Source organism: Anas platyrhynchos, chromosome 3 (genome assembly GCF_047663525.1).
Source record: "Anas platyrhynchos isolate ZD024472 breed Pekin duck chromosome 3, IASCAAS_PekinDuck_T2T, whole genome shotgun sequence".
NCBI classification, from domain to species: Eukaryota; Metazoa; Chordata; class Aves; order Anseriformes; family Anatidae; genus Anas; species Anas platyrhynchos.
The window spans coordinates 53,998,270-54,010,436 of record NC_092589.1 but is presented as its reverse complement, the minus strand read 5'-3'; positions in this window follow the sequence as shown (position 1 = coordinate 54,010,436).

Genomic DNA, 12,167 nt, shown 5'->3' with positions numbered 1-12,167 from the left:
CAGGCACTGAGCATTTGCACAGTGAGAGAAGACAAGTGCAGCTACTGCTGCCAGGTGGATTTATTTGCTCTGGCGTGTGACTGCTGCTAGTGGCACTAACTTGCAGTGCCACACCTCCGTGGTGATACTGAAATGAGAAACGAGCACATTTATTTCCTCCTGCTGCCAAGGAACACAATTAAATGTGGCTCTGAGGACTAAGAAATAGGGATACAATACCACTGACACTTAGCATTGACATCTCTGCTGCTCAACATAAGGGAGAGAGGTCATTTGCACGCGTGACACTCAAGGCATTAGGCTGTCTCCAGGATAGCATTGAGGGCTATGGATTGCTCTGGTTGAAATGAAGCAGGCAATTTTGCAAAAGCACCAGCTTGCAAGCTGTATATAAGAAGGCAGTTCCTCAGTTTGCTTTTAAAACTTGCCAGCTGAGTGGCAAAATCCTTCAGTGTCTGAAGGGATCAGCAGGGAGGCATTTCTTGGTATCAGCCTGCAAGAGGAAACGTGTTAAGATTACACAAACAAATTGCTCTGGCTACTCAGAAACCCATGAGAGGCTCCAGGGAGTAACCAGAGCAAGTCAAACACCTGCTCAGGAGACACTTAGGTCCAGGAATGACACTGCCTCTTCAGCTGACAGGGGCATTTGTGGCAAAGACTTGCACTGCAGCCAGAAACCAGTGACCTGCCAAGCAGGCCTCAAGCCCAGTACTCTCTTAGGCTGCAGTTTTGATGCAGAAAAGCCACAATCCAGAAAAAAATCATCTAAATGCGGCTGAGGGGCCACAGCCTGCCCTCCCCAAGACTTTTTCACCTTGAATGAGGGCTGAGGGTTTCACAGAAGGCTCAATTTGTAACCAAGGTGTAGGGTTAGGATTAGGACTAGGACTGGGAGGGAAACATAGACAAACCTGCCAAGGGGCTGCTGAAGGAAGGGTGTAGCTCAAGGACTGTGTAAGGACTGTGGTGGGGAGTGTGGGCACAGGACACTGCTTGTTCAGCTGGAGTGACACCAAACACATAGTTCAAGTATTGCAGAACTAAACTGAAAGTGTTTCTCTACATTTCTTTCCCTGTTTATTCTCTCCAAATGTCAGCTTTATTTTCCCTTTCACCCAAGAGCATGTGCAGGAGATGCCCCTGTTTCTGTCCCTGTCTCCCCAAAAGAAAAGGGTGAAGGAGAAGGGGGACTCCTTCCTGCCCCCCTGTGAGGTCTGCTGGTATCTCAGGGCAGTAGTGCCTTTGCACCACATTCACGTGGAACACACATGCATCTTACTCGTCAGTAAAGGCATTGCTTTTTAATAACAATGACAAAAAAGGTGAAGTCTTCAAAAGAGTGAGTGTTAGCATCCCTGAATTAAGCCACATGGATAAAGCTGCTGGCTCTGCCACAGCCTTGCCAGTTGTTCTCTAGAGCTAGCATTGCTTCAAATACCACATGGATACTTTGCACATCTAACAGAAAAAGGCTTTGTTAACAACATCTTACCCTCCCAAGAACATCTTATTTTCCCAAACAGTTCTCAGAGATGGAGATAAGGAAGGTCCCCTGACTTAAGCAAGTGCAGTAAATAGCTTGGGGAGAGACGGTGCCTATCATCTCTTCTGATACAGATTTCACTGAAGTGCAAACAGCTTTGGGCATGAGGCACTTCATGTTTATCATGGAAAGCAATACTCATGTCCTCTTGAATTTTCAAAAAGCTTTACTAGAGGGGAAGTATAGTGCAGATCAAATCCCTTAAACCCTCAAAGGTAAAATACCTATAGTTAAGAAAACTGGAAATTACATGCTTTACCTCTCACAATAACTGCCTTAAACTACAGGCTGGAGGCCAAGATAAAGGGAGACACTGTTAAAGCAAGGGGTAGTGGTACATGAAAGAAACAAGGAGTTGAGTGGTAAAGAGAGGCAGTAAGGAGAAGGAAGAAAAAAAATGGCCCAATGATTAAACTGGTGAGCAGCACTGCCTCTAACCTCCTTTTCACTAGAATAAAATAACAGCTAAGGAGACAAGACTTGTAGGGACCCAAAGATTACTCTGGAAGGAGAAAGATATTGTTTCTTAAAATGCTACTTACATTCAAGGCCTCAGGAGCCACTGACTTCCAACTTTGTGGAGTGCCAAAACTTCCTTCAGGGCAAATATATATCCCATGTCTATTTTCCCATTTTCCACTAACAGGATGTTCTTCTGTTTGTGTGTGTGTTTGTTGGCCTGTACATTGATCCAGGATATCCATAATCTGCCCAATTTATTTATTTTTTTTTTTAATTCTGCTGGGTCCATTTCCAAGGAATTCTATGAATGAATTTCTGAAATCTTTTGTTCCCAATCCTGAATTCAAAAATTTGCTATTTCCATTGAAATATCATCAGGATGACATTTCCTAGTAGAGCTCCCCCTCCTCAAACACACGTGTAATCAACAGGGTAATTGTCCAAGGATCAGACAAGCCTCAGCAGTCTCTTCACAAGACCCCACCATGACCCCCCAGCAGGCTCCAGCTGTCCCTAGATATCCGGTGAGGTGGGAAGCTGGGGGTGTCTGTACCCTGCAGCAGGGAGTCACCCACTTTATCACTCGTTTCTTCCTCCCAGTGCTGCTGCAGGATTCAGGCTCAGCGTACATGGGTGCTTCATCTGACACAGCTCCCAGCCTCTTGCTTGCTCCCAGCACACTGAATGTGCTTAGAGACTGCACATCTTCAGGGACAAGGGACAAGCTTCCAGCCATCACTCTCATGGGAGCCTTTACATCCCAAGCAGATGATGCATAGATGCTGCCAGCTCCTCCTTCAGTACTGCTCCTCCCACTGCTCCTCTGATGACCTGTGGTGGCACAGATCATTAAAGGAGACCTGCAGAGCTGTGTCCTCCTCCTAGACGCAGCTCTGAAAGGCAGAAGTTTGAGCAATGCTGTGGCTTGTTTTCTGTGTCACCTGAAAATTCATGTTTTTTTACACCAGTGATTCAGCAGAGCAAACTGTGTCTGAGGACTGGGATGTAAGACAGCTTCTGTGAAGGAAAACTCCAAAGCTGATCCCAACATAAAACCAGGGTGAGTTTCTGTGTTGGCTCCCTGTAAATTCTGCTGTACTTCTTGGAAGCAGTTCCTGAAAGAGCATTTCATTCAGCCTAAAGAGAAACAGAGAGTATATCTGCTGACCAGCTGTGCTGAAACATGTCTCTGTCTCCATAGCCTGCTTCTCTTGAGAGACAGTGACAAACCCAGACATTACTGAGTTTGTTGTTTTGGAGAATGATGCTCTGTGTTTCGCCCCGTCAGAAGTGACCTTGAGATGACAGCACAGCAATGTGTTTAATTTGAATTCTGCCTGTCTGGTACTGTAGGGATAATTGTCCATCCTCAGAAAATAAGGGGGTTGTGGCATATGTAAGATGATCAGCAGTAGGCAATGGGAAGAGGCCAAAACTCCTGTGTTCTTTATACAAAAATCAAACAAGGGCTTTATCCCCTTTCAATGGACTAGTCTGATTTATCAATTTGCTAACTCATTTCTTCATTAATTCAAACACTCATTAACTCACAAAGTTGCGAATTCATGAGCTTACAAGCAAAACAGTTGCTTGAGAGTGAGAGTGCTTGTCTTTTTTCCTCTGTCACACTGCAGGCATCCCTTGTGTCTCTGTGGGAAGCATGAGAGCCTCAGCAGCTCTGCTGCTGGTGGATCCACTTCAGAAAGCTCATGCTATACCTAAAGGCAGTGGTCTGCCAGCAAGAATAAACTTAAGAATAGATAGTAGTAGCACATGCACTTTTACATCTACTTACCTGGGTCATAGGTTCATTTGCTACCAGCCCTTCGTAAGCTGCTAATAACACCTTTTAAAAGATGAATAATTGTGCTAAGCAATCTGCCATGCTTTGGAAAGCAGTGTTAGGGGCTGGCCCCTGTTGCCTTTGACCTCTCCAGTATCCCCTCTCCCGCAGCTGGATGTACAGTGAGAGGGGCTGCTTAGGGTGGGTGAGCCCCAGTGGCTGGCACACATTTACATGTTTCTTTAAAAGCTTTGGGGCCCTCATCATGTCGTGGGGTCCATTCCTGCACTGTTTTACTATAGTAGGTTACAGTGGTTAGGCTATCACACTACACCCTGGAATAGGTGCCCTCAGATCCTGAAGTCCCCAGCACAGCACATAACTCCTGTTCTTCTCCCCGCTGTCCGTCTGACTCCACAGCAGATCAATTCCTGCTTGGGTCATGTTTTTTTTTCTTTCGGTCTCTACCCCAGCAAAGCGGGGATGTGTTCAGACAAGTGTCCGCAGGTTCCGCCAGGCGGCCGGCTCTGGAGGCATCACTGATGCATTGCCCCACAGTGACCTCTTGTGGCAATTTCATGCTTCCAGCTCTTCAGCCAACGCAGTCAGCAGAGTGGGAGGACTGACCGTGCGCCAAGCCTTGGGTACACGAGTAAATGTATAGCTGAGTCCTTGCCCGTGACTTTCCCCACGGGTGCCCACAATAGAAACAAATTGTTTGCTAACTGGAGCCTGTCCTTGCTCAGTGTCCTTATCTACCACCTACATTTGGGCTCCTGTGTCAATAAGGGTTATTGTAAAGTAGTGGGATTTAGCTGCCACCATAATCTTGGTACTTGGATCCTCAGCAGGGCAAGTAGCAGCTGCTCTGGCTGCCACCAGGTCAAGCCCCACCCCTGGCTGCCTGCATATCTGTGGTCCAAGGGTAGTGCAGGTAGATGTCAGCACCCCTGAGCTCGCATCCCTAACATCCCCCGACTCAGCCATTATATCTTTAATTACAGTGTCACCGCCATCCCTGGGTACAGATCCCAGAGGACTATCATGGAGAGCTGATAAGAAAAACTTGGCCAATTGATGTAAAAGAGTGGTTGTCAGCCCATTTATCTGACTCAGAGCTCTTTATCTAAACACAATTTCCATAACCACTTACACTCAGTATTGACTGGGGGGTGCTCCTCTGTTTCCCCATTTTGCTTTTCACTTCCACATAGAGACAGGCCTCCTTTCCATTATGTTTGCTGTGGTTCTCCCTGTTCTTTTATCATTTGTGGTATATGCTAGTATATATTACATATGCAGGGAACCCCCTTGGAAGGTATTATCACTTAAACCTGGCTAAGGATAATGAATCCAGTGCTTCCTCCTCTCCTTTTCCTATGGGACTGAGATGTCCCTGCTCACAAATAACTGCCCAGAGACTTGGCTCTGCCAGGGGGGTAGGAGTGGGGGATGTTTGTCTGGCACCTGGGAAAATGGGGGCTCCTTCCTCCAATTCAGCTAAAACAGGGGGTTTTCAGTTTGACTGCCACAGCAGCCAGGCAATACGGCTGGTGTCTAGTAGTTATTACAGGTTGAAGCAGGCACACGCTCGTTGGAGTGCTCTGTTGTCCTGTCTTTATTACTGGTAGAGGGACGGGGGTAGGAAGATCATCCCTGCTATCATCTCCCCCTAAGGGCAGGGGACCAGGGTCCAATAAATCCCAAATATCCAACAGACTTTAAGTGGGTCTAACATAGTGGCTTCCAGCAAGCTCCTACTGTGCCCTTTGGGTTCTGCAATTATCTGGGGCTGAAGTTTTGATTCAAGCAATTCATTTTGCATTTCTATCTGTCTGTACTTTACTTCCCAGTTACTCCTTCCATTTTCCTTTTCCTCATTTTCCTCTTTCATTCATGCAATCTCTCCCTTCATCTCGTCTGTTGCTGCTCTTAAACAATGGCCTAGTAGCCAACACATAGCATCTTTCCCTCTTCCCTTCTTTAAATTACAAGAAGCCTATCTTAAAACTCATGCCAAATTTTGTTAGCATCCTTGCAACAGCTTTCTGCCCAAGATACATCTCAGTTAGATTTTCACAGTCCCTCTTTCCCAAATTTATCTCCCGGTTGTTGACACTCGTTATTCAGTTTTTCATTTGTCACCATGACACACACACACTTAACCAATTGCCTCAGTTGGCATGGTGAAGCAGCTCGTCCCTGCCAACAGACGTGTCAGAGAGAGATCCAACTTCTGACACTGATAAAATGTCACGGTTCATTTGGGTCTCTCACATTCACAGAGCAACACACTCTGTGAATCAAGCTTTCTTTCATGAGCTCATTAGCAAGGGTACAATCCCCTTTTGATAGATTAGTCCAACTTAATTCTCTAAATAGTTGCTTCATTAATTCACCCTCTCATTAACTCACAAAGTCACTAACTCATGCACTTATGAACAAAACAGTTGCCTAGCTGGGAGTGAGAATGCTCATCTTTCCTTTTCCATCACACTGCAGGCATCCCCCGTGACACTGAGCACATGAGCCTAGCAGCCTAGCTGCTGATGGATCCACTTCAGAAGGCTTTGATCAGAAACTATCAAGGAGTTACTCTTGCAAAGGTGCAATGAGTGCAGACCTTGTCCTCTTCTGCCCTTGGTACCCCGTGCACGTGCTGCTCTTACTGAGACAAACAGGGCTGCTACCAGCCAGCACTAGGCCTTAGCAGGAGCTGTGTGCTAGGGCAACACCTGACAGGAGCTGAGGGAACAGCCACGGGCATTTATTTCCACCACTGCCTTATTTTTTCCTGACTTGATTCACACTGGTACTGAGCACAGCTCATAATCTAGAGCTGAGTCTGGATTTTCTGCTAGAGACCACTGAAGTAGTTTATTATTCTACATGTGCATCTTATGCACACATCACCAATGCAAGCTAGCACTGTAATTCTTTTTCCTCTTTAATGACTTTCCAAGCTGGATGAAAGTTCATGTAACAGCAGACAGCGGCTTGAAGTAGCTGCTGCCTTTGCAACATCAATTTCTCCAGCTTTTGGGTTATTTATGAAACAGGAAGTCTCCTGCAGAAACAGCCAGGAGGACCCCTGTACCTGGGGCTGCAGAAGTCACTCTGCTATGAGGAGTTTGAGTTCTGGCTTCTGGTTGGGTTTCCATGTTAGCAATAGCATTGCAAGAGTCCAGGGCCTGATTTCTGTGCCCATGATGCCTCAGATACAGTTCTAGGTGCACTTGGGGTGTTGTATTGGGCTTACGTGGCAAGGTTTTAGTAGATGGGCACTGTAGGGGTGGCCTTTGTGAGACAAGGCCAGAAGCTGCCCCATGTCAGATAAGGGCCAGCTCCAGCCTTCTCCATAAGGGACCCACCACTGGCCAGAGCTGAGCCAGTAAGTGATGTTTGTGCCTCTGTGAGAACAGATTTAAGAGATGGGAAAGAAAAAAAAAAAAAAAAAAAAAACAACTGCTGCACAAAAGCAGCTGGGAGAGAGGAGTAAGAACCAGCCTTGCAGCCCCCCAGGTGAGTGCAGCAGGAGGGCAGGAGGTGCTCCAGGCAGGCAGCAGCAGTTCCCCTGCAGCCTGTGCAGAGGCCCCTGGTGGAGCAAGCTGTCCCCCTGCAGCCCATGGGTCCCACATGGAGCAGATCTCCACGCTGCAGCCCCCCTGTGGAGGAGCCCCCAGTGGAGCAGGTGGATGTGGCCTGGAGGAGGCTGCGGCCCATGGAGAGCCCCCGCAGGAGCAGGCCCCAGGCCAGAGCTGCAGCCAGTGGAGAGGAGCCCACGCAGGAGCAGGGGGCTGGGGGGAGCTGCCACCCAGCCGTGGGGGACCCGTGCTGGAGCAGTTCGCTCCTGGGGGATGGATGGACCCCGTGGTACAGAGCTGTGTGGGAGCAGTGCTTGGAGAGCTGCTGCCTGTGGGCAGCCCCCGCAGGCTCAGTTGGGGAAGGACGGCATCCCGTGGGAGGGACCCCACGGGGAGCAGGGGCAGAGTGACCATGAAGGAGCAGCAGAGATGAAGCCTCAGGGACTGACCGCAGCCCCTATCCCCTGTTCCCTTGTGTTGCTTGCAGGGAGGATGTAGAAGAAGGTGGATGGGGAGAAGGTGGTTTTAACTTGCTTTTAGTCTCTCACTGCTCTGGCTTGTTAGTAATAGGCAATAAATTGCATTAATCTCCCTACTCTGAGTCTGTTTTGCCTGTGATGATAATTGTTAAGTGATCTCCCAGTCCTTATCTCAACCCTTAAGTCCTTTCCATAGTATCTTCTACTTTCCCTTTGAGGAGGGGCAGTGGGAGAGCAGTTGTGGTGGAGCTCAGCTGCCCAGCTGGGTAAAACCACCACGAGTACAGTGTTGACCTTTGGGAAACCAGCCGAGCCTCCTGCCGGCAGAAGGCCTGGCTGCAAGCATGCAAAGGACAGCACTAGATGGTGCAGTCACACTAGTGCAGCCACCCGGGCCTCCTGGCTCGCTGTCCAGCAGCCCATGGCAGAGGCAGGCTCCTGGTGTCCCACAGAGCCTTTCTGTAGTGGCACCTCCATGCCCAGAGGCCGCACTGGCCAGCCCAAGTGGGCTGAATGGATCCTTACTGCCCCCCTCTTGGAGCAGCTGGAGTAAGGGCAGTAAAGCCAGCACTCAGGAGGGGAGCGGCCTTTCCTGAAGGAGAAGCTTTTCCTTTTCCTGAGCACCCAGTTCCTGCAGAAAGAGGTGCTGGAGGCAGGAGGTGTTGCCAGGCCACCACAAACAGCATCCACGGGTGACAGGACAGCCTGGCCTCGGGTGAGGCCAGGTGGGGAAGGGGCAGCCAGCCTCCGGGGGGTTCTGCTCTCACTGTCTGTCAGCAGAGCTGCCAGGAGACAGACACAAGCCAACAGCTGGGCAGCAGAAATGATTTACTGGGGGGACATGCTGAATGTTCCCTACACATTCTGTTCCAGCTATGCAAGGAAAGTACAAGGCTGAGGGGAGGCCACTCTCAGCCCCAGCACTGCCTGTCCCAGCAGCGAGTGGGAGGCTGCTGCAGCTCCACATCCCCAGGTCCCACGTGGAGACAGAGCCTGAGCACATCCTGACAGTGTGCACACACACACAAATACATAAATGTCCAGGCACAGAGGTTAACACAGAGAGAAAGCTCTGTCTTTACCAGCACCCACATGCACACCCATAGTACTCAGGTGTCCTGATCCTGCTCCTCCACTTCTACTGATCAGGATTGGAGTCTGCTACTGCAATATGGCCCCCACAACACATGGGTTGCTCCTGCTGTGGGGTTTTGGGCCCTCAGCTTGTCCGGCAGCAACCCCCTGCCCTGCTCCAGCCACTGGCAGCAGCACCAGGAGCCCCGAGGTCGTGGCTCACCCAGCTGCTGGCACGCAGACCTCTGCTCCTGCCCCATGGTGTTCATACCTGCACACGCAGAGATCACAGCCACACAGGAGGCAGTCAGGAATCAGATTTACGCAGGGTAGGGGACTGACCGTGCTGATTAAGCCCAGGGCTCAGTCTGACAAGTTGCTGATCAGCCACCCTTACATTCAATCAGCCCTTTCTTCCCTCTTTACCCTACAGCTGTTTTTCTCCAATCTGCCTCGATTAATTTCCTTCCCCACCTTTGTTCCACTCACTAAACACTCCCTAATTCTTAACCCATTCCCACACCCCCCTTCAAAGATCCTGTAGTCAGTTTTATACAGTCCCCAAGTGCTCTTCCTCCTGCATCCCACTGATCCCTTATCAGTTTCAGCTGGCAGTTTTCTGGGGAGTTTCCCTGTTGACTCATCCTGGTGGGTTTCACACCTGGGACAATGGTCTCCTCCAGGGATGGTCTTAGGAAACAGCCAATTCAGTGCACTGTAATTATCACTGATTAGGTTTTCACTGATTAGGTTACCAAGGTTCCTCCACCTATCATTGTTTCTCTGATTTTCCCGTGTCTGTGTGTTTATGGTGATTAGGCGTTGCCCTTAGTTGGCTAACTAACAGATGTCTGTAGATTTGGTTAAAAGTAAACAAAGGGAACTCAGATCTTTCTTGTTTGCCAAAGTAAAAATACAATGCCCTTTCTCCACACCTGGTTTAATTAAGCATTGTTAACAAATGGCAAAGTGTGAACTGAGGACTGCAAATCTTTGAATAACAGAGGATGCTGTAGTCAGCCCACATGGCACCAGGAATCTGCTACATCTGAGGCTGCAGAAGAGACAGATGCTCCTGGTGTCAGCAGTATTACTGCAGAAGCAATGGTAATGTCTTTCTTGAAAACACGTGGCACAGAAAAAGCTTATCCTCTGAACTCTGTTGAACAGCTTGCGCTGTCTGTAGTGCACGTGGTACCTTAGTCATCCTCAATTACAAAACTACTGAAGAGTTGGTCTACCTTCAGCTGCTGTGTGAGCATTAGTGTCCTTACCTTCTCTGAGGGGGTGGCCTTGGAGGGAATACTGGGGCAGAGAAGAGGACTCCTGTTGGACACAGAGAGATTATGTTGCCTCCTTCTCTGGGAGCAGGAGCAGTTGCTGTGGTCTGACGCAGAGCTCTTATAGCTTTCCTGGATAAAAATTGATTCATGATCAAGTAAATGGAGGGCAATAGTGCTTTGTTACCAGGATTGTGGGATATTTCTGAGAGGTAGGTGGAAGTAGTTACACATTTAAGGAGGGCTTCAATTACTGTCATCTTCAGCAGACAACAAAAGGCTTACCTTTAGGGGAAATCAAAGTGCCTCTGACCAAAAGCTATCTCTATGCAGTATCTTGGGCATAGAGAGAAGAAACCTGCCAGAAATCCTGGTGACAGGAGGTTTTGGAGGCAGGTGGCAAATCAAATTGGAAGAACTTAACTCCCTCAGTTTCTGGGCATGATCTCTGAACAGCAGCAGAACCAGCAGCCATTGCCGTTCCCAAGAGGCAGGGCAGAAGTAACTACCTCCTGAGGGGAGGAGAAAGCACAACTGTCAGACAGCCTCAGTCTGACAAACAACGTGGACAGTGAGTCAGGAAAAACAACCCATTTTCTTCTGCCTTATGCTAACTTCAGGCATGTTTTGATTCCAAAGTGTTCCAGTAAGTAAAAGCACAATAGTGTTGTACTACAAAACACAACTGTAATATTAGACAGTAGCTCTAAGTGGGTACCTGAGGCAGGGTATAAGTACGGGACAAGCACATGTGGTACTTCCCCTTATATTTATACTTTCCCAGACTCAGTTTTGGGACTTCCTGACTCAGCTGTGCTTTCTGCATATTTGAAATCTCTCAGTGGATTTTCTTCCATGAATTAATGCAGTGTTCCCTTCCCATCCATGTAAACTTTCACCAGATTTTTGGCAAGGAGTCTGGTAGATAGTTACCTTTCACTCATGTTCCTTCAGGGGTGTCCCTACTTCAGCACAGGTCACCTTCTCCTAGCCTGGAGTAAAAAAAAAAAGTTAATTCTCCATCTGTGATCAATGCTACTCCCCCTACTTCATTTTCTCTGCTTAAAATCAGAGCACCTTTTTTTTGTTTGTTTGTTACTGATGCTCTGTTCCCATGATTTGGTTGCATTTTGCACTCACAACAGAATCAAGCAACGATTTCTCACTGGAACATTAAAACAGGCTAACCTTAGCACTCCTCTTTCGACAGCCTATTTTAAGCTCTTCTAAGCAGAAGAATCATTAATATTTCAGTATAACTCATTTAAAATTCAAATGTAACCTTCTAAACTTTGGTCCATGCCCTTTATCTATAGTGGATTATTCAGTTATCCAGACCCCCTTTATCTAAACCCATTATCCATTCTCAGTATCTCCCTTTCTATTACTCAAGAAAACAACCCTGAGGGGAAAAATAGAGCTACACTGAACTTTATTCTTTAAAGGTCATAATTGGTTGTCCAGATATTTTTATATTTCTTGTTTTTATCAAATTTTAAAAGCTGCCACTCCTGCCACCTCCTGCAGAAAGGGAAACCACTAGCTTCGCAGCATTTTTGATTCATTGCTAAGTATAACTTAAAAGATATGAACAGATTATTCTTATTACTTATGCTGGTATGTATGAGCATATTCTTTAAAAAGGTCTTCATCACAGAAGTTACACTGTGGCCTTCTGCTGCAGTTAGGTTTTATCGATCAACTTTATTTCTTGTAAAGCTAGTTTTCTATCCACGCACACCCAAAGGGAACTCACTTCAATTTGGTGGGGTTTCTGGGGGTGGGTGTGGTGGAATTGCTTTGTTTTGTCTGTTTGTTTTATGTTGTATATAACAATGAGTGGATCATGAATTCTTTATCTTTCATTCTCACTTTTATTCTCACTCACTAGACTTAGCATCCAACTAGGAATTCCATCAGCCCTAAATTAGATATAAATATTGTGGCTAAGCTTTCACC